The following is a 19,306-nucleotide window of genomic DNA, read 5'->3' as shown; positions in this document are numbered from 1 at the left end:
ATAAATCTGTCATGCAAATGTTGTCACATTAAATGAGATAGTAGATGAAAAATGTTCTATGGTCTTTAATGCATATGATTAATGCTCAGTAAACATCTGAATAGGATTTCTGTTGAAGGAAATTTTGACAGTTTTTGTTTTTGTCAGAATTAAAATGACTACATTTCTGATACTTTTTATTACCATATTTGGGAATTTCTTCATTCTTAAAAGATACTTCAGGATTCTCAAAATTTCTATGTGGCCCAGCCTTCTCTCTTTTGCCAAGTGTCCCTGGTTCATGTCTCCAGGGACCTTACAGTAACTAAGAAAACTACTGCCAAATAGTATTTCAGGTTAGGCATTCAGTGGGCCCAGAATGAGACAGGTTAGCTTGGGAAAGCATCTCAGAAGAGAAAGCCTTAGATGTTCTTGGGTGAAGAGAAATAACCATTCTGTCTGCCCTGCAATCTCTTGATTTTGCAGAAAAGGAAACTGAAGCTTAGAAAGGAAAAGCTATCTGCCTAAAATCACTGTCAGTGAGTAAGACAGAATTTGAACCACTTTCTTCTGATACATGCATCCATTCACAAATATTTATTGAGTGTTAAGCACTGTATGAGGCTTCATGTATATGGGAGAAAACGAAAGAGACACGCCCTCAACTTTGCAGCCTTTACAGTCTAACCCAGGGTAAAGATAGTAACTAAGTAAACTATCCAAAATTGTGATAGACACTTTGAACAAACCCAGCAAAGCAGAAGGATAGAGAGTAGTGTTGGAAACATGGAGAGTCAGGAAAGGCTTTTCTGATGATATAAAACTTAAGCTGCATCCTAAAGGGGAACTGAGAGGGAGCCAGCCCTGAGAAGATCAGAACCACATCCCAGACAGAGGGAGCAATATTTATCAAGGTGCTGAGTCTGAAACAATTTTTATGTGTTAGAGGAAATAAAAGGAAAAAAATCCATGAGTGGGACCACTGAGAATGAATAGGTGAGATGCACCTGACTAACCTGGAGAGGCAGGAGGGATCAGAACCTGCAGGGCCTTCGGGGTCATGGAAAGAAATCTGGATTTTATTTTAGATATAGTAGGAAGTCACTGAAGTATTTTTAAAAAAAGAGCAACATAATCCAATTTATGTTTTTAAAAGGCTTACTCAACACATGTTGATTGAAAAATCAATCAGAGTCCCTATTTGCCAGGGACTCTGCCAAGTGATATTGTAGCAGAAAAATAACATATGGCCCTGGAGAGGCATCCATAGCATAATAGATTGCAATGTGTGGGGAGGAAGAAAGACACATCCATTAGTGACAACATAAGTGTGGTAAGTTACCCGACAGACTGTTTTCTCTGTTGCTCACAAAACTTTCCTACATGAACCAGTCTGTGATCTTGCTGAAATGACAGCCTTAGCTGGCTAATACCATGGAACCCAGTTTCCCAGACACAGCTAATTCACCCAAGGGTGGGACACTGGTCCAAGGTAGAGCCACTGTAGAATCTCCCTTAAACATTAGTTAAACAGCACTGAGAATGTAATCATTAATGGTAATCACTGGGCCTTGAAGAGGATAAAGCCATGTGGCTACTGTTTATGTTGGACACAGTACAATCAGAGGTGGCTGGTCAGCTAAAAGAAGAATCAGAAAAGAGGCAGACAGAAAGCAGATGAGAAACAGATTATAATATTTGAAAGGCATATTTAAAAATACAGATTCCTAAGGGGCTTCCCAGTTGCAAAGTCCAAACTTTGCAACTCTGGACTTATTTTAGTCTTTGCCTGTGAAATTTCTTACCATACCCTTAAGGGATATTGGTGCCTCTCTCTGCCTCCCCATACTTGAGATTGGTCTACAAAGATTTGCAGGCTTTTCCTGGTTAGAGAAACAGAAGAAGGGTATTCCAGGCAAAACCAATAGTCTATTTAAAGGTACAAAAGCACAAGCATTTTAAAGGTGAGCTACTTCAGAAGGTACTTTCAGTAAACACCATATGAAATGTTGGCCAGGAATACGAAGACCACCAAGTTTGATGATTGAAGCTTAGTGAAGGGAAGTTGAAAGGATATTTGGAACTAAATCTCCACTTACAGGTCAAATAGTTGATGGTGATGGAAAAATTATACCTTACTCTGCTCCTGTGAATTCTTTTAATAATGCAAAATTCCCATGGACAATTGTCAGCACCAAACACACTACCTGGCATTTAGTAGGTATTCAGTAAATATTTGAGGTGTGAATATTGTCTTTGTTTCTCTTTTCCTCCAATTCACAGTCAGTAGTAAACAGGGGCATATTACAAATTGAGATCCAAGTTGGATTAAGTACACAGGTAAGCACTGAAACATACAGGGGTATTTACAATAAGAAGCTCAAGTTCTATTCCACCATGCATAATAAGATGACTTCCAGTTGGCAAATCTCCATTCCTTCCCAAAAGCCAACTGGCAACCTCTTGCCCTCATTCCTCTTGGAATTTACAGATGTGTGCTGGACAGTGTGGGAAAGGGTATTTTACAGCAGCAATTAGTTTATTCCTGGGGTAAACAGTAGAACTTTAAGGATAATTGCAGCAAGAAATTTGTTTCCTATTGCAGTGTGAATGACCTACAGGCAGCCAGTTGGATGCTTGCCCTACAAATTCCCAAAACGACATTGGCAACTGTTTTTGCATTTGTGCCTTGTAGGGATTTGCAGATGCACAATGGGCAGAGTAGAAAAGATGGACTGTATTTTTATATATGTTTGTAAAACCAAGGATGGTTTTCTAAGAGAGGTTAATTCAGAAGTGGGAAATTTGGGTCTGTGTAAGGGGAGAGCTTGCTTCTCTTTAAGATGGAAGCTGCAGCCCCAGTGCCAGTTGGCATTTCCTGACTCTGCTGTAGGGCCAACACACATGCAGACAGCAGAGTCACTTAATCCCTTTGACTTTGCTGTTTGCTGCCTATGACTGTACTAAGCTTGTCGAAGCCTGAAACAACATGTGACTATGAGGTTGTGGGCAGCCAGGAGCCAGTCTTTCACAGCCTTGGGGAAACTGACTGTACCACCCTCTACAATTTGCTTCTTAGCCAAGGTTGGCTATTTCCCCAAATTTCTCTTTCAGGTGTGGCATTATAGAGATCATTATTATTGTTGCTGCATTTTACGAGAACATAGACACAATAGTTTCCAGCTTGCTTTTGTACATAGTTTCCTTAAATATGTTACTCTCTCCAGTGCAGGCTCCAATTTGAAATGTCATCACAGGAAGCAGCAATGTCACGTATTTTTATAGCCCTTTCTCTTATAATTGGTGTGTAATTATACTTTAATATTTAGGTGTGGACATTAAGGAAGGGGTTATTTCTGCCATATAGAAGGGAAAAATTACAAGGAAAACCCATAGAAAGTTAACTTTGTAGTTGAAGTTGGAGATGGTGATTTCTATTATTATAGATCATTTAATCTTTCCATGTGAATGGGAGAAGTGCAGTCTTGCTTTATTAATTGCTAATAATTTTCTCATATAAACTCAGAGCACCTCAAAAGTGGTTACTGTCTTATGTATCTCTTGCCTCTTAATTGATTTCCCTGCATCCATCCCTGGGTCCCCTTCCCCTACCCTCAATCTGTTCTATATAAATGGCAGTTTTAATCATGATGAACTTAAATTAATTTAATAATATCCTATTATCTTTGGAATAAAGATCACACATGTTTCCTGAGGTCAGCGTTCTTAGCATGGCCAAAAAGTCCTGCTTGATTTGGCACCACTATCATCTCTCAGGCACTCACAAACCCATTCTCCACAATCCAGTCTTTTCTGCTGGTCTTTTCCTCTGATTATCTAATGCATCATGATTCTTCTTGCCACAAGACCATTGCAGATTCCATTCCAGCTTTTCCCACTGGTCTCTGTAAAAGTTAACTGCTTCTTATCCTTCAACTCTCAGCTCATACTTAATCTCTTTCCTAATTTCCAGACTTACTCAGATTACCCTGTCATTCACTCAAACAGCATCTGTAAATCTCCTTAACTCTGATCACAATCTGTCATTCTACAGGAATTTGGGAGTACTTAACAGATGTCTACCCTCCCCCATCAATAAGGACAAGGACTCTTTCTAGCACTATCATACCCCTGGCAGAGGGTTGGAAGAATGTGGTGAACTCCATGTAAGGAGAGCATGAGTCAAGTCAAGAAGGAGACTCCAAATTTAAAGTTAAAAAGAAGCAGAATGAAAAGCCACTGAGGAAAACAATTCTAAAGAGGCTTTAAAGGAAAAGAGTCAAGATCAGTATCAATTTTAGCTTGTAGGAGCTGATGGACAAGATGTGAATTTCCAGTGAACCAGGCTCTGAACTTCATTTTGAAGTTAAAAATGGACTCTTGGGTTCAAAGAGACAGCATCAGAGAAATAGACTCACTGATCTCCAAGCAAAGGGCATTTTCTTTTATATCTATATAATTTTAAAATTTTTCCATAAGTTATTGGGGTCTAGGTGGTATTTAGTTACATGAGTAAGTTCTTCAGTGGTGATTTGTGAGATTTTGGTGCACCACTAACCTAAGCAGTATACACTGCACATATTTATAGTCTTTTATGCCTCGTCCCTACCCATTCTTCCCCCTAAGTTCCCAAAGTCCATTGTATCATTCTTATGCCTTTGCGTCTTCATAGCTTAGCTCCCACATATCAGTGAGAAAATACAATGTTTGGTTTTCCATTCCTGAGTTACTTCACTTAGAATAATAGTCTCCAATCATATCCAAGTTGCCGTGAGTGCTATTAATTCATTCCTTTGTATGGCTGAGTGGTATGCCATCGTATAAATATACCACAGTTCCTTTATCCACTCATTGATTGATGGGGCATTTGGGTTGGTTCAACGGTTTTGCAATTATGAATTGTGCTGCTGTAAACATGCATGTGCAAGTATCTTTTTTGCATAATGACTTTTTTTTTCTTTTAGGTAGATACCCAGTAGTAGGATTGCTGGATCAAATGATAATTCTACTTTTTGTTCTTTAAGGAATCTCCATACTATTTTCCTTAGGGGCTGTACTAGTTTACATTCCCACCAGCAGTGTAGAAGTGTTCCCTGTTCACCAAATCCACACCAATATCTACTGTTTTTTTATTTTTTGATTATGGTCATTCTTGCAGAAGTAAGGTGGTATTGCATTGTGATTATGATTTGCATTTCCCTGATAATTAGAGACATTGAGCATTTTTCCCTGTTTGGCCATTTGTGTATCTTCTTTGAGAATTGTCTATTTATGTTCTTAGCCCACTTTTAGATGGGATTGTTTTTTTCTTACTGATTTGTTTGAGGTCATTGTAGATTCTGGATATTAGTCCTTTGACAGATGTATAGATTGTGAAGATTTTCTCCCACTTTGTGGGTTGTCTGTTAACTCTGCTGACTGTTCCTTTTGCTATTCAAAAGCTCTTTAGTTTAATTAGGTCCCAGCTATTTATCTCTGTTTTTATGGCATTTGCTTTTGGGTTCTTGGTCATGAAATCATTGCCTAAGCCAATGTCTAGAACGGTTTTTCCAATGGTATCTTCTAGAATTTTAATGGTTTCAGGTCTTAGGTTTAAGTCTTTAATCCATCTTGAGTTGATTTTTGAATAAGGTGAGAGAAGAGGATCCAGTTTCATTCTCTTACATGTGGCTATCCAATTATCCTAGCACCATTTGTTAAAAAGGATGTCCTTTCCCCACTTTATGTTTTTGTTTATTTTGTCGAAGATCAGTTGGCTGTAAATATCTGGGTTTATTTCTGTGTTCTCTATTCTGTTCCATTGGTCTATATGCCTGTTTCTGTGCCAGTATCATGCTGTTTTGGTGACTATGGCCTTATAGTGTAGTTTGCAGTCAGGTAGTATGATGCCTCCAGATTTTTCTTTTTGCCTAGTGTTGCCTTGGCTACGTGGGCTCTTTCTTGGTTCCACATGAATTTTAGAATTGTTTTTTCTAATTCTGTGAAGAATGATGGTGGTATTTTGATGGGGATTGCATTGAATTTGTAGATCTCTTTTGGCAGCATGGTCATTTTCACAATATTGAGTCTACCCATCTATGAGCATGGGATGTGTTCCCATTTGTTTGTGTCATCTAAGATTTCTTTCAGCAGTGTTTTGTAGTTTTCCTTGAAGAGGTCTTTTAACTCCTTGGTTAGATATATTCATAAGTATTTTATTTGCAGCTATTGTAAAAGGGGTTGTGTTCTTGATTTGATTCTCTGCCTGGTTACTATTTGTGTAGAGAAAAGGTATTGATCTGTGTACATTAATCTTGTATCTGAAAACTTTGCTGAATTCTTTTGTCAGTTCTAGGAGCTTCTGGAGGAAAATTTGGGGTTTTCAAGGTAAACAATTATATTGTCAGCAAACAGTGACAGTTTGACTTTCTCTTTCCTGATTTATGATGCCCTTTATTTCTTTCTTTTGTCTGATTGCTCTGGCTAGGACTTTGGGTACTATGTTGAAGAGGATTGGTAAGAGTGGGCATCTTGTCTTGTTCCAGTTCTCATAGGGTATGGTTTCAACCTTTCCCCATTCAGTATCATGTTAGCTGTGGGTCTGTCATAGATGGCTTTTATTACATTAAGGTATATCTCTTGTATTCTGATTTTGCTGAGAGTTTTAATCATAAAGGGATGCTAGATTTTTGTCAAATGTTTTTTCTGCATCTATTGAGATGATCATGTGATTTTATGTGTGTATGTTTATGTGGTGTATCACATTTATTGACTTGCATATCTTAAACCATCCCTACATCCCTGGTATGAAACCCACTTGATCATGGTGGATTATCTTTTTGATATGTTATTGGATTTGGTTAGCTAGTATTTTGTTAAGGATTTTAGCATCAATGTTCATCAAGGACATTGGTCTGTAGTTTTCTTTTTTGGTTATGTCCTTTCTTGGTTTTGGTATTAGGGTGATGCTGGCTTCATAGAATGAATTAGGGAGGGTTCCTTTTTTCTCTATATTGTTGGATAGTGTCAAAAGAATTGGTACCAATTCTTCTTTGAATGTCTGGTAGAATTCTGCTGTGAATCTGTTGGTCCTGGACTTTTTTTTTGTTGGTAATTTTTTAGTTACCATTTCAATCTCATTGCTTATTATTGGTCTGTTCAGGGTATCTAATTCTTCTTGATTTAAGCTAGGAGAGTTGTATTTTTCCAGGAATTTATCCATCTCTCCTAGGTTTTCTAGTTTATGTGCGTAAAGGTGTTCATAGTAATCTTGAATGCTCTTTTGTATTTCAGTGGTTTCAGCTGGAATATCTCCTGTTTCATTCTTAGTCAGGTTATTTGGATTTTCTCTTTTTTTCTTCATTAATCTTGCCAATGGTCTATCAATTTTATTTATCTTTTCAAAGAACCAGCTTTCTGTTTCACTTTTTTCTTTTGTAATTTTTTGTTGTTGTTGGCGTTGTTTTGTTTCAATTTCATTTAGTTCTGCTCTTGGTTATTTCCTTTCATCTGCTGGGTTTCAGTTTGGCTTGTTCTTCTTTCTCTAGTTCCTTGAGGTGTGATCTTAGAATTCAAATTTGTGCTCTTTCAGTCTTTTTGATGTGTTTAAGGATATGAATTTTCCTGTTAGCACTGCCTTTGCTGTATCCCAGAGGGTTTGATAGGTTGTGCCATTATTGTCATTCAGTTCAAACAATTCTTTCAAATTTCCATCTTGATTTTGTTTTTGACCCAATGTTCATTCAGGAGCAGATTATTTCATTTCCATGTATTTGCATGGTTTTGAAGGTTCCTTTTGGGGTGGATTTCCAGTTTTATTTCATTGTGGTCCGAGAGAGTGCTTGATATAATTTCAGTTTTCTTCAATTTAGTTAGGCTCATTTTATGGCCTATCGTATGGTCTATCTTGGAGAAAATTCCATGAGCTGTTGAATAGAATGTGTATTCTGCAGCTGTTGGATGAAATGTTCTATATATATCTGTTAAGTCCATTTGTTCCAAGGTATAGTTTAAATCCATGGTTTCTTTGTTGACTTTCTGTCTTGATGACCTGTATAGTGCTGTCAGTGGAGTACTGAAGTCCTCCATTATTGCTGTGTTGCTGCCTATATCATTTCTTAGGTCTATTAGTAATTGTTTTATAAATGTGGGAGATCCAGTGTTAGGTGCATATATGTTTAGGATTGTGAAATTTTCCTGTTGGACAGTGCCTTTTGCCATTATATTAATGTCCCTCTTTGTCTCTTTTAACCACTGTTCCTTTAAAGTTTGTTTTGTCTGATATAAGAATAGTTATTCTTGCTTGCTTTCGGTGTCCATTTGCATGAAATGCCTTTTTCTGCCCCTTTACTTTAAGTTTGTATGAGTCCTTATGTGTTAGGTGAGTCTCCTGAAGGCAGCAGATAGTTGGTTGGTGAGTTCTCCATTCTGCAGTTCTGCATCTTTTAAGTGAAGCATTTAGGCCATTTATATTCAGTGTTAGTATTGAGATGTGAGGTACCATTGCATTTATTGTGCTGTTTGTTGCATGTGTACTTTGGTTTTTTTGGTTTTTGTCTTTGCTTTTTAACTTGTATTTTTGTTTTGTAGGGCCTGTGTGATTTATGCTTTAAAGAGGTTCTGTTTTGATGTGCTTTCAGGATTTGTTTCAAGACTTAGAGCTGCTTTTAACAGTTCTTGTGGTGGTGGCTTAGTAGTGGTGAATTCTCTCAACATTTGTCTGAAAAAGATTGTATCTTTCCTTCATATATAATGCTTAGTTTCACTGAATACAAAATTCTAGGCTGATAAATGTTTTGTTTGAAGAGGCTGAAGATAGGGCCCCAATCTCTTCTAGCTTGCAGAGTTTCTGCTGAGAAATCTGCTGTTAATTAACTGATAGGTTTTCCTTTATAGTTTACCTGGTGCTTCTGTCTCACAGCCCTTAAGATTCTTTCCTTCATCTTAACTTTGGATAACCTTATGATAGTGTGCATAGGCAATGATCTTTTTGTGATGAATTTCCCAGGTGTTCTTTGTGCTTCTTGTATTTGGATGTCTAGGTTTCTAGCAATGCCAGGGAAGTATTCTTTGATTTTTCCCATAAATATGTTTTCTAAACTCTTAGATTTCTCTTCTTCCTCAGGAACACCGATTATTCTTAGATTTGGTTGTTTAACATAACCCGAGACTTCTCGGAGGCTTTGTTCATGTTTTCTTATTCTTTTTTCTTTGTCTTTGTTGGATTGGGTTAACTGGAAGACATTGTCTTGGAGCTCTGAATTTCTTTCTTCTACCTGTTCACTTCTATTGCTGAGACATTCCAGAGCATTTTGCATTTCTAAAAGTGTGTCCAATGTTTCCTGAATTTGTGATTTTTTTTCTTTCAGTTATCTATTTCCTTTAATATTTCTCCCTTAACTTCTTGTATCATTTTTTGGATTTCCTCACATTGTACTTTGACTTTCTCTGGTGCCTCCCTGATTAGCCTAATAACCTCTTAAATTCTATTTCATGGAAATTCAGAATTTCTTCTTAGTTTGGCTCCATTGCTAGTGAACTAGCGTGATTTTTGGGGGGTGTCAAAGAGCCTTGTTTTTTCATATTACCAGTGTTGGTTTTCTGGTTCTTTCTCATATGGTAGGCTCTGTCAGATGGAAGGTCTAGGGCTGAAGGGTGTTGTTCAGATTCTTTTGTCCCATGGGATGTTCTCTTGATGTATTTATATCCCCCTTTTTCTATGGATGTGGCTTCCTGTGAGATGAACTCAGTGATTATTGTCTCTCTTCTGGGTCTAGCCACCCAATAAGTCTACCCAGCTCCAGACTGGGACTGGGGGTTGTCTGCACAGAGTCCTGTGATTTGAACCATCTATGGGTCTCTCAGCTATGGATACCAGCACCTGTTCTGGTGGAGGTGGCAGTGAGGTGAAACGGACTCTGTGAGAGTTCTTAGCTTTGGTGGTTTCTATTTTCATGCTGGTTGGCCTTCTGCTAGGAGGTAGCACTTTTCAGAGAGCAACAGCTGTAGTAGTATGGAGGGAAAATGGCAGGAAGCAGGGATCTAGAACTCCCAAGATTATATGCCCTTTGTCTTCAGCTAACAGGGTGGGTAAGGAAGGACCATCAGGTGGGAGCAGGGCTATGCATGTCCGAGCTCACACTCTCCTTGGGCGGGTCTTAATGAGGCTGCTGTGGGGGATGGGGTGAGGTTCCTAGGTCAATGGAATTGGGTACCTAGGAGGATTATGGCTGCCTCTGCTGAGTCATGCTGTTTGTCAGTAAAGTGAAGGAGAGCCAGCAGTCACAGGCCTTACCCAGCTCCCATACAAGCTGAAGGGCTGGTCTCACTTCTACTGTGCCCCTGCTAATAGCCCTGAGTCTGTTTCCAGGCACTGGGCAAGCTGGGATTGAGAACTTGCCCCAGACTACCCACCTCCCAGCTACAAAATAAAAGGGCTTGGTTATTCTACTGCCTGTGGAGTCCACACACCAGATTCATGCCCTTCCCCAAGTTCTGACCAGAAGGCTTCTCTCCCTGTTCAAATTGTTACAAAGTTCAGCTGGATATTTCCTTCTCCCTGTAGTGTTTCCCCCAACTCCTCTGGCCACCCTCCCAATGGATCCCTGTGGTGCCAGGTAGAAATGGCCTGTTTGGGGATTCATTGATCTCCAAGGGCCTTTCTGTTGCTTCCTCTACCCCTGTATTTTGCTCAGCTCTCTAAATTGACTTAGGTAAGATAAGAAACTTTTCCCTCAAACAGACTTCAGTTTCTCCAGTGGGGGTGTGTGTTTGGGAGAGGAGGGTCTCCCTTTCCCACTTCTGCAGATGGGGCACTCAGTGTTTGAGATGTCTCCTGGATCCTGCAGGAGCAGTCTGCTTCCTTCAGAGGGTCTGTGGGTCCTCTCAGGATTGCTGGTTTGTTCTTACAGTCGATCTGTAGCTAAAATTCACAATGCAAGCCTCTGTTTGCTGCTGTCCATCTTAGACAGAGGTACAGTCTAGACCTGCTTCATGTTGGCTATGATGGTCCAGGGCATTTTCTTTTTGTCACAGTTTGCTCTGTCTAAGTGTGTATAGATCAAGATTGGTAGCCCTTGTGGTTAAGGCAGAAAGGGCCTGGTAACACTGGTGGCCAAAGCAGAGGACCTGGCCAGAACTGTGGATGGTAGCAAATAAAAGTTCTTCTAGGAGCTCTGAGTGGTCTTACCATAGAAGTGATTGATGAGGGTGTGTATATACAGGAGGAAAAGAAGATTAATAATTGGGAAGACATTTATAGCACAAATGTGTCAGAGAAAAATAATGGCATAAAGGAAGAGGAAAGAGGTGGCAAAAAGATGGTGAGTTAAGAGAATAATGCTTGCTTTTCTGTGCCTGGCTTATTTCACTTCTTATAATATCCTTGAGTTCCATTCATATTGTTGTAAATGACAGGCTCTCATTCTATTTTGTGGAAGAATAGTACTCCATCATGTATATGTACCACATTTTCTTATCAATTCATCTGTTAATGAACACTTAAGGTTGTTTCCCAGTATTGGATATTGTGAACAGTGCTGTAACAACCATAGGATCTCAAAATCAAAACAATTGAACTCATGGAGATAGGGAATAGAAGGATGTTTGCCAGAGTCTGGGAAGGGTAGTGTGGGGTTTGGGGAGAAGTAGAGATGGTTAGTGGGTATCAAAACAAATTAGAAAGAATGAATAAGACCTACCATTCACAACAGGTTAAATGTAGTCAAAATGATTTAGTTTTACATTTAAAAATAACTAAAAGAGTATAATTCGATTGTTTTTAACATGAAGGATAAATGCTTGAGGGGATGGATACTCCATTCTCCATGATTACTACATAATTGCATGATTACTACACATTTCATGCCTGTATCAAAATACCTCATGTACCTCATAAATATATACACCTACCATGTACCCACAAAAATATTTAAAAAACAAAACAAAACAAAAACAGAATAAAGCTTCCAAATTGCAAAGAAAAAGAAGAAAGACTTTTAAGAAGAAGGGTGTGGTGAAGGAAGATGAGAACAGAGAAATCGCCTTGAGATTTATTTAGAGTGAGGTCGCTGATGACCTTGGAAAGGACAGTGTTAGTGGAGTGCTGGGGGATGGAAACCAGAGAGCACAGAGTGTGAAGGGGGTTCTGAAAAAGTGGGGAAGTCAGAGTAGTACATTTGGGTTGAAAGATCTTTAAATCTTCTGATGGCCTATGAACAATGCCAAAGGCAAAAATTCTTGCCTGCCATGAAACTGTTGGACAACATGTTGTTTTTTCAGAATGCTGTTCTCAGAAAGCCCAGGGCAGTCAGATCTCAGCCAGATGTGTTGAGGGTCAGGACTGAGATCAACATCTTGGGAGGTGAGGTTGAGGGAACAGGAGTGTTGTGTGCTAACACTCTTGGCAGTGTGAGTGGGCAGGAGTCCATCCTCAGGGATGGTCCTTCTTGGCCTGCCCCACTGTTATTGTTAGCTTCTTATTTCCAGGAGTACTAAATGTATAACAAAGTATTAAAACTGGTGTTTGGAATATGATTTAATTAATTCATTTGGCTTTATCTGAATACAATGTCAGAAGAACTCTTGGCTTTGAACTTTTACCTCTTGGGCTGTGTCATGGTACCAGGACAGCATACTGAAATTTAGAAGGGTTGAGCCTACACTGGACACAAAGGCCTGGTGGGGAAGGTAGGCATCAGTGTGAGTTAGATTTACTAGCAGGGCTTGGGCCATAGATGCAGTCAGTGCAGGCATGCATTAGAGCTGGGACAGGTAGGAACTAACTATTCTGGTCAGGGATGCTGTGGATGGAAAAGCTACATGGAAATTTTTATTAATAGCAACATGGGGAGCATGTTGCTCAGATACTGGGTAAGAGCTACGTGGCATCTTTAATCTGTATGCACCCTAGGTTTTCATGGCTAATTCTGTCCTAGGTGCAGGGGCTGCTTTGTTCCCCTACCCAGGATTAATGACTGTGCTTATTCTTTTGATAAAGTTAGTATACCTTGGGGTTCTCAACTACTCTGGCACATAAGTAAGGCTCATCTTCCCAGAGTCCCCAGTTTTCTGTTCATTGATATCCTCCTTCTGTGGAGAACCATATGACATTTGAAAAAACAGAGAGATCTCCATCTTGGGTTTTGATAATATCCTGATCTTAGTTCTGGTAGAGTAGCAGTGAGGGAATTCTCATGAATGTCAGTCATATGAAAGATTCCAGGCCTGATCGTTGAACCCTGTGCCTTCTAGTATATCTTAAATATTTCTTCCATAGTCTGGCATCTTGAATAAAATAGACATTATGATCTTCTGTTTTGTTGATGTGATCCAGGTCTCATGCTTGAGTATAATACTGAATCGAGTTCAGAATAATAATTAAATGTTGAGTCACCCACAATTTGTAATTTTAAGTTACAGGAATCAAGGGGTTGATCCATCTCTTCTTGCAAGAATAAGGGAGGCAGCCATTCTCAAATGGTTTCTTTCTGTTTTATAAATGCCCTTTTTCCCTTGAAAGGCAATTTGTAAGTTGGTCTGAACTGCATAGCTAGTGCTGGCAATCATAAGTAGATAGAGAAAGAATCTCTCAAATGTGAAAATAAAGTGACGGCCTAAAACTGGTCATCTTTGATATCTTAGATATTAAAGATAACCCAGAAAAAAATAGGAATTTGTGTTTTAGGGGAAAGCCTGTAACCTTGAATGATTTTCCCATAACACTAATAATAAACCATATTTATTTAGTACTTAGTAAGTGTTTCATATTAAGGACATTATGTGCCATAGTGCCATTTGTTTCCTACAACAACATTATCATCCTATTTTATAGACAAATCAAATGGAGCTAGAAACCTAGCAAATATCATAAAGCTAAGAAGTGGAGAGTAGGAGTTAAACTTAGATCTTTCTGTTCTCAGTTCTTCTGTTCTTTCCAATGTAAAGCACATCTGGAAAGGAGATTTACTTTGTGTAGAAAAGAAAACTCTTCTTAAAATAGGGATGGGGTAAAACCTAAGCCTGGCTATTGGCAAAGTTTTATTAGAGGTAAGGGGAACTTCAAAGGCAATATGATTCTATCTTCTAACATTTTAAGTGAGGAAGTTGAGACCCAGAGATGGTGACTTGCATGTGGTCCTGAAGAAGGTCTACTGTCTCTGGCAATTGTGAATGGATAACTCTTGTCTGCCAGTTTTTGGCTAGCCTAGGTAAAATTTCCAGCAACTTCAGATCCCCAGCTGGGCTGTCCCTGAGATTACCTAACCTTCATATGGTGTTTCAGATTTTAAGTGACCTGAAATGACAAGGAAACAAGATTTTAAGGCACAAGTGGGCAGTAGCATAAGAGTGTGTGATTAGATGTCCTATGTGTCTATGCAATTTTTGCCAACTGTGCAAACTCTCAGGAAGAACCCACAAGTGAGATCAGAACAACAGTCAACAAATGGGAATTCTCCTTAAGGTGAAAGGGTTCTTCCTCTGCAAAGTCAGAGAGGCCCTTGTAATGAAAAAATATTGCTCCAAGAATGTATGGCTGAAGCTTGTATGAAAGTATCCAGGGTTGCATATAGACTGTAAGTACCTAATTATCCTCTAGACATCTGCCATCAAGGATAAGTGGCATCAATTAAAATTAAACGGACATCAATTGAAATTAAATCTAATTAAAATTCAATTGTGTTGCAACAGTCACCTTTCAAGTGTTCAACAACCACATATAACTAGTGGTTATCATTTTAGATTGGGCAGAAGTAGAATGTTGTTATTATCAGAGAAAATTTTGTTGAACAGTGATACTCTAGTCTGTATAAATGTTCATAACTAGAAGTGAGACTTTATTATCTATTCAAAGGAGACTCTTATTTGAAAAGAGCTTCACAGAGGAAGTTGCAACTAAGATTATTTGCAAAACAATTCAAAATTAGTCATGAAAATGTTGGGGTGAATTAAAGCAGGAGTCAGAAGCTGTGACAGCCATCCTAGACCAGGACATAGAAATTGCCTTGTAGAATGTTAGTAATTTTGCAACTCTGAAGGGTAAGATGCATGAAGGAGCATGATAGGAAGTATGACTAAATAGATGACCTGGTGAGCTACTAAAGAACTCTGCATATTGTTATAAGGAGTTTGAATTTTCATGCTGGGCAGGAAGGAGAACTGTTCAAGGATTCTCTGTAGAGATAGCTTGGGAATAACTTGGCCAAATTTTGCAAAAATTACTCTTGAAATGGGTGAGAATGAGGATGAAAGGGATATTTTGGGAGAAAATAAAGAAAAAAGCAGGCTGAAAAAGCTATTGTATTCACCCCCATGTTTATTGCAGCACTATTCACAATAGCAAAGCTATACAATCAACCAAAGTGTTCATCAAAGATGACTGCACAAAGATAATGTGATATATATATATCACACACCCAATAGAATACTATTTGACCATAAAAAAGAATGAAATCATGTCATTTGCAGCAACATGGATGGAACTGGACATTATTATGTTGAGTGAAATAAGCCAGATGCAGAAAAGCAAATATTGCATATTCTCACTTATATGTGGGAGCTTAAAAAATTGATCTCATGGAGGTAGTTATTCCTGCAGAGATCTCCATAAACAATTTCTTAGGCTTTTTACCATGGGTAACCAATTTAAGAACATTTATATCAAACACTGAAATCTTCATTGACACAGAAGGAAGATTTGTAGAGAGTTTGAAAGATGTATTTTCTTAAGCCATGTATCTGACCACTATCAAGCTTTGGCCACTTGACTATTCCAAAATTAAGTGATAAAAAGTGATAAAGAGCTGAGTAACCTGTTCTGCAATTATACAGGCAATAGGAAAAATGAAAAATAAAATAACTGATGAGTAACCTGACTGTTGTCATCAAGATGTTAACCAAACACTGTCAAAACATGCTTATGTAACATTATAATAATTATAAATAACAAAAACATGACAATTTCCTGAATACCTGATATATTAGCTATTGTGTTAGCCATTCTCACTCTGCTAGTAAAGATATACCTGAGACTGGGTAATTTCTAAATGAAAGTGCTTTAATTGACTCACACTTCAGCATGGCTGGGGAGGCCTCAAGAAACTTACAGTCATAGTGGAAAGGGAAGCAAACACATGCTTCTTCACAGGGTGGCAGGAAGGAGAATGAGTACTCAGGGAAGGGGGAAGCCCCTTATACAACCATCAGATCTTGTGAGAAGTAATTCACTAATCATGGAAACCACCCCCACAATTCAATTATCTCCATTATGGGAACTACCATTCGAGATGAGGTTTGGGTGAGGACACAGCCAAACCATATAAGCTATTATTGTTTTTTTAAGTTTTCACTATGTATGGGAGACCAGACACTATGCTAAACTCGAAAGTGCTTTATACATTTATTTTCTAAGTATTATTAGCTCTATAAAAAATGTAGAAAGCTGAGAAAGAAAGGATAAAAGCATTCTGACTTTGTCCATGTATTCAGTAAAGGAAAAACCCAGGCTCTGAATACCAGCTGCCTCTCCCCAAAGCACTTGTGTATGACTTCTGTGTTCTTCATAATTTTATGTACTCTTCATAAGAATCCTGAAGATAAACATCATTAGAATCACTTTGCAGATCATGAACCAAAGCTCTGATAAGTTAAATAAATTGTCCAGTACCACACAGCCCATAAATAGCCAAACTGACTTTGCAATCTACATCATTGATTCAAGGTCTATTTTCTTTCCACTGTCTTCCTGGCTTCTAGTGTTTCATCTTCATGAACTGTCATAGACTTTATTGATAGTGAAGACAATTAGAGAAATTCAGGGCTGGTCAGGACCCAGAAGATGATCACATTCTTCTCCCTGGTTCCTGGCAAGACAGGAACTCTTAGTATCAAGCTGAAGAGGGTTCTTTTATAAATAGCATTGATATTTCTACGTTATAATAGTCTTACCTACTTATCGAAGAAAAGCTGGAAAGTAGAGAAACAACTTAAAATATCCAAAATTTTATTTATTAATATTCTTCTTAAAAAGGAAATATATCTTTTTGCTTATAGCCCTTCTCATATAAAATGACAGTTCCCATATCTTTAAATATTTTTCTACATTATGATTTTAAAAACAGCTTTGAGTCCCATTAAATGATAAACCATAATATATTGAAGCAATTTGGATTTTTGCCAATTAGGTTATCATCCTTGGCTAATGTCTGTGGTTATTTTCTTATGACCAACTCCAACAAATTGAATTTCGAGACAGGGACAATAGAATTTTAATGTTTTTGATATATAGTGCCACATTGCCTTACAAAAAATGTATGCCCATTGGTGCTCCTAGCAATAGAGTGTGAATGTATTCATTTTGTGTTTTCTTGCCAATTCAATTGGCAAAAAATGGCATCTCTTTGCTGTTTTAAATAGATTTTGGTTTCAACTGTGGCAGGCTGAATCACGCTTCCCCCCCAAAACTGACTATGTCCTAATCTCTGGAACTTGTGAATATGTTACTTTATATAGTAAAAAGAATTTTATAGATGTGATTGAATTAAGGATTTTTAGATGGGAGGGTTATCCTGGATTATCTTGGTGGGCTCAGTGTAATTCTAGAGTCCTTATAAGGGTAAAACAGCAGGGCAAGAGTTATAGAGAGAAGATGTGAGGATGGAAGCAGAGGTCAGAGATGAGAGAAGATACTATGCTGTTGCTTTGCAATTGGAGGAAGGGGCCGTGAACCAAGGAATGTGGGCATCCTCTAGAAGCTGAAAAAGGCAAGCCACAGATTCCCAAAGAACCTCCAGAAGGAACATATCTGTATTAGTCCATTTTCATGCTGCTAATAAAGGCATGCCCAAGACTGGATAATTTATACAGGAAAAAGTTTTAATGAACTCACAGTTCCAGATGGCTGGGGAGGCCTCACAATCATGGTGGAAGATAAGGAGGAGCAAGTCACAGCTCTGCAGCAGGCAAAGAGAGAGGTTGTGCAGGGAAACTCCCCCTTATAAAACCATCAGATCTCGTGAGACTTATTCACTACCGTGAGAACAGCACGGGAAAGACCCATCACAATGACTCAGTTACCTCCCACAGGGTCCCTCCCACAACATGTGGGAATTGTGGCAGCTACAATTCAAGATGAGATTTGGGTGGGGACACAGCCAAACCATATCAACATCCTTGCAGACCCATTTTAGATTCTGACTTCCAGAACTCTAAGATTATACATTTATGCTGTTGTAATCCACTGTATTTGTGGTAACTTGCTCCACCATTCTTCCTTCTTATTTTCATATTTGTTTTCCCCATGGCCCTTAGCTTATTTTTTATATTGTTGATCTTACTTTTCATCTATGGCTTTTTCTTTTCTTTTTTTTTTTTTCAGTCCTCGTAGGGACTGCCAAAAATTGCCAATGCCGGCTATATTTCAAGTCGTCATGGTGGGGTATTGGGAAAAGTTTTCAATTAGTAATAATTGCATCTTGGATAAACCTCATTGGCTATGATACCGCCACTGCACAAAGCTTACCTATTGCTTTTTAAAGGCTCTTTCCGTATTAAGACTATTAGCCATTCTTCAGTCACGTTGCCAATATTTTCTCCAATTGTTTGTCTTGTAACTTTTTTCAGTCTTTTGTATGTAGTCTTTTCCTCCTATAGGATATAGAAATGAGAATCATTATAACCTGTAGTATCAGAAAGTCTTGGACTTAAGTTTCAGCTCTAATTTTAGACAAGTTGTTTTACCTCCCTGAGCTTTAATTTTCCTATATATATATTGGGGAATTAATAATATCAGCCTTATAAAGATAATTGTAATGATTAAATGAAATAATGCAATTGTAATGATTAAATTGTAATGATTAAATGAAATAATGTAAAGAGTTATGATTGTATCTCATATTTAGTAAGTAATCAATACATATTAGATATTCATTTTACTATTATTTTATTGGCATCTTTTATTTTCTGGTTTCTTCCCTTTGAATTTAATTTTTTATCTACATAATAGTACATGTTTACAGGGTACATGTGATATTTTGATACAAGCATACAATGTGTCATGATCAATTCAGGGTAATTGGGCTATCCATCACCTCAAACATTTATCATTTCTGTTTTGGGAACATTCCAAAACTTCTCTAGCTATTTTGAAATATATAATACATTATTGATAAATATAGTTGTCTTACTATGCTATTAAATACCAGAACTTTTCCTTCTACCTAATTGTATGTACCGATTAACCAACCTCTCCTCATTCCAATCTCCCCCTACCCTTCCCAGCCTCTGGTGATCACCATTCTACTCATTATCTCCATGAGATCAACATTTTTAGCTCCTACATATGAGTGAGAAT

The 19,306-nt window shown here is 38.1% G+C and overlaps 1 non-coding gene across 1 annotated transcript; it reads right to left on the bottom strand.

The window, feature by feature from the left end:
* Positions 1-18,331: 18,331 nt before the first annotated feature.
* Positions 18,332-18,472, bottom strand: LOC135271761 (U4 spliceosomal RNA). Its single transcript, XR_010339891.1, has one exon. It is a non-coding gene; the product is annotated as a U4 spliceosomal RNA (small nuclear RNA).
* Between the last annotated feature and the right edge of the window lie 834 nt (positions 18,473-19,306).

Source organism: Aotus nancymaae, unplaced genomic scaffold, assembly GCF_030222135.1.
Source record: "Aotus nancymaae isolate 86718 unplaced genomic scaffold, 86718_ANA_hifiasm-v0.15.2.pri h1tg000089l, whole genome shotgun sequence".
Lineage (NCBI taxonomy): Eukaryota > Metazoa > Chordata > Mammalia > Primates > Aotidae > Aotus > Aotus nancymaae.
The sequence above is the reverse complement of the archived record's forward strand: the minus strand, read 5'-3'. Positions and strand labels throughout refer to the sequence as shown.